Source organism: Phacochoerus africanus, chromosome 11 (assembly GCF_016906955.1).
Source record: "Phacochoerus africanus isolate WHEZ1 chromosome 11, ROS_Pafr_v1, whole genome shotgun sequence".
NCBI lineage: Eukaryota > Metazoa > Chordata > Mammalia > Artiodactyla > Suidae > Phacochoerus > Phacochoerus africanus.
The window spans coordinates 288,399-292,607 of record NC_062554.1 but is presented as its reverse complement, the minus strand read 5'-3'; positions in this window follow the sequence as shown (position 1 = coordinate 292,607).

Below are 4,209 nucleotides of genomic sequence, written 5' to 3'. Positions count from 1 at the left end.
CTCGCGCGCTCGCGCCGGCCCAGTGACCGCGAGACGAGGCCGCTTCCCCGCCCGCCCTGTGGCCGCCCGCCCCGCCCCGGGACTGCGCAGAGCCTGCGCACTCAGCGCACCAGGGAGCGAGTCCCGGAAGCCGGCGGCTGCTGCGCCGCTTTAATTGTCCGGAAGTGCGGCCGCACGCGCTGCAATCCCTTTGTCCCCGCGGCCGGAAGGGCGCGGTGTGATTAGCTGGCGTTTCGCGGCGGACGCCGATTAGCCCGCGCCCTTGTCCGCCAGTCCCACAAGCTGCCTTGATGTTGGAGGGGCTAGATGGTGCTTGGTCTGAAGATGTTGAAAAACGTAAAGCCTGAGCCGAACCCCGAGTTTCAGCAACCTGGAGCTCGAGGGCTGTAACCTGGGGAGGTCACAGGGTGGCCGCGATGGCTTTAGAAGCCGGCTTTCTTGTTCCCAAGCAAACGCTTTGCCATGTCATCACCTGCCACCCCTCACTTGTAAATCCAGGTCAGCTCGTTTATCTTTTCCTTTTGCTGAGCCCAGACGTACCTTTTCCGACGGTTACTTTCGCCACCTCGCCTCGCCTCTCGGAGCGGTATTCCGCTTCCTCGCTGGTGAGTGTGTTGGAATTCCCCCTGGAAAGCGGCTTGGCAATGTCAGTAAAAATACTGTGTTCCTATCCGGACAGTATTTTCTGGAAGACTACTCCGTGGGCGTAAACATACAGAGAGAACTATTCGTAGCAGGATTACCTATTAGTGTGATGGTAAATGTGGAAGCAGTCTAAAAACTCGACACTAAAGAATGGTTAAGTAAATAATGTCCATTCAATGGGATTGTTTTATGTACACATCCTTGGCCTACTTATATTAAGACATTCAGTGACCACTCTTAAGACGTAGCTTCCCACTTAATTCCTCCATGGTCGTCATTAAAAGCAGTAATTACTTGGATTATTTGTTTACCTGCTTATCGTCTGCCTCCGTCTCTGGAGGGGTAGCTCTGTTAAGGTAAAGGGCCTTGTCCTTTTGTTCACCATTGTATCCCCGAGCAGCTGATAGGGCCAACACCTAAGTGGACATTCAGTAAATTTGTTAAATGGCTTTTGAACCATAGATAATTATGGAAAGACTAATAATGTGGACAATGCTTATTCAAAAACAAATTCCAAGAGATAATTATAAAAAACAAAACAGGAATTCTCTGGTGGCTCAGCAGGTTAAGGATCTGGAGTTGTCACTGCTATGTCTTGGATCATTGCTATGGCGCAGGTTTGATTCCTGGCCAGGGAATTTCTGCATGCCACAGCCAAGGCCACCCCCACCCCCCAAAGAAAATATATAGAAAAATACATAAGAAAGTCACTGTCTTTTGTATAGAGGTCTTCTTAAACAAGCAAACTTTTTTTTTTTTTTTTTTGGCTGCACCTGTAGCATATGGAAGTTCCTGGGCCAGGGATCGAACCCACACCGCAGCAGTGATAACACTGGATCCTTAATCTGCTTAAGCCACAAGGGAACTCCTGCAAAATCATTTTTAATCACTTGATATATTTTACTAAAAAAAATTTTACACCAAAAAACAAACTCTAAAACCTAGAAACAGGAGTTCCTGCTTGGTGCAGTGGGTTAATGATCCAGCTTGTCTCTGTGGAGGTGCCAGTTTAATCCCTGGCCTGGGAACCTCCGTATGCCGTGGGAGCGGCCCTAGAAAAGGCAAAAATACCAAAAAAAAAAAAAAAAGACCCCAGAGAGGCTAAGGCTTAATATCAGGGCTAGTCTAAACCTAAAGAAAAGGCTACTTTAGATACACACTAATATAAATTAAAAATCAGACTCAAAGAAAAATTTTTAATTTTAAAAAGGAGTTCCCTGGTAGCTCAATGGGTTAAGGGTCCAGCATTACCACTGTAGTGGCTTGGGTCGCTGCTGTGGTACAGGTTTGATCTCTGGCTCAGGAACTTCTGCATGCTGCAGGTGCAGAAAATAAAAGATTCAAAGTATTTCTTTGATGCACAGATAAATTAACTGCCTATGGAGCAAAACTCAAATTTTTTTTTAATCGAAGTAATATTAGTATATAACATTATATAAATTTCAGTTGTACATTACAAATCCATACTTGGGAGTTCCTGTCATGGCTCAGCAGAAACGAATCTGACTGGTATCCATGAGGATGCAGGTTTGATCCCTGGCCCCTGGTTCAGTTGTGTTAAGGATCCTGCATTGCTGTGAGCTGTGGCCACAGACGTGGTTCGGATCTGGTGTTGCTGTGGCTGTGGTGTAGGCCGGTGGCTACAGCTCTGATTTGACCCCTAGCCTGGGATCCACATGCCACAGGTGCAATCCTAAAAAGACCAAAAAAAAAAAAATCATAGTTGTATACACTACAAAATGGTCACCACTAGTTACCATCTAGTTTTTGTATTTTTTGAATAGATACTCAGAGGTAGAACAGCTAGATCACATGTCAGTTCTATTTTTAATTTTTTGAGGAATCTCCATCCTGTTTTCCATAGTGGCTGCACCAATTTATTTATTTATTTATTGCTTTTTAGGGCCACACCTGTGGTATATGGAAGTTCCTAGGCTAGGGGTTGAATCAGAGCTGTAGCCGGTGGCCTACACTACAGCCACAGCAACGCCAGGTCCAAACTGCGTCTCACGGCAACACTGGGTCCTTAACCCACTGAGCAAGGCCAGGGATGGAACCTGCCTCCTCATGGACACTGGTCAGGTTTGTTTCCGCTGCTCTGCAACAGGAACGCCAGGCTGCACAAATTTACATCCATGCCAGCAGTGTACAAGGTTCCCTTTTCTCCGCATCTTCTCTAACATTTATTATTTCTTGTCTTTTTTTTTTTCTTTTTAGGGCCGTACCTGTGGCATATGGAAGTTCCCTGGCTAGGGGTCGAATTGGAGCTGTAGCCATTGGCCTGTGCCACAGCCACAGTTGTTGCAGCAAGCTATGGTGTAGGTTGTAGATGCAGCTCAGACCCAGTGTTGCTGTGGCTGTGGCATAGGTCTCATCTGCAGCTCCGATTCAACCCCTAGCCTGGGAACTTCAATAGAGACCCAGAGGAGCTCCCGTCGTGGCGCAGTGGTTAACGAATCCGACTGGGAACCATGAGGTTGCAGGTTTGGTCCCTGGCCTTGCTCAGTGGGTTAACGATCTGGCGTTGCCGTGAGCTGTGGTGTAGGTCACAGACGTGGCTCGGATCCCGCGTTGCTGTGGCTGTGGTGTAGGCCAACAGCTGCAGCTCCAATTCCACCCCTAGCCTGGGAACCTCCATATGCCGCTGGAGCGGCTCAAGGAAAGGCAAAAAGACAAAAAAAAAAAGAGAGACTCAGAAATGACTGTTTTAAAAAGCTGTTGTGAATATGTTCAAGGATTTAAAGGAAACCATAAACATAAGAAGGGAACAAATGAGAAATACAAATAAAGAAATATAACCCATAAAAGAGAAGAAAACAAATTTTGGAACTAAAAAATACAATACCTGGAGTGAAAAATTAACTAGGTGGGTTTACCATCAAGTTAGACACTGCAAAAGAAAAGGACAGTGAAGTTAAAGACAGTGGAAAAAATTTCTTCAAATTGTAGCTCAGAGAGAAAAAGGCTAAGTCCAACATATGTCTAATTAGAATTTTAGAGAGAAGAGAAAGAATATTTGAAGTAATTTTAAAAATAATGACTAATTGGAGTTCCTGCTGTGGTGAAAGGAGATCAGCAGCATCTTGGGAGCGCTGGGACACAGGCTTGATCCCTGGCCTGGCACAGTGTTTTAAGGATCCGGAGTTGCCGCAGCTTCAGCCTGGGTCACAACAGTGGCTTAGGTTGCGACTGCGGCTCAGATCTGATCCTTGGCCTGGGAATTCTATATGCTATGTGGTGGCCAAAAATGAAAAAAAAAATTAAATAAAATAATGACTCTATTTTTTTTTTTTTTAACAGATTTGTTGAAAGCAGCAAGTCCAAAGATCAAAAAGTTCATCAAACCCCAGGCAGGGAGTTCCCGTCGTGGCACAGTTTAGGAACCATGAGGTTGCGGGTTCGGTCCCTGCCCTTGTTCAGTGGGTTCACGATCCGGCGTTGCCGTGAGCTGTGGTGTAGGTTGCAGACGCGGCTCGGATCCAGCGTTGCTGTGGCTCTGGCATAGGCTGGTGGCTATGGCTCCGATTCAACCCCTAGCCTGGGAACCTCCATGTGCCGAGGAAG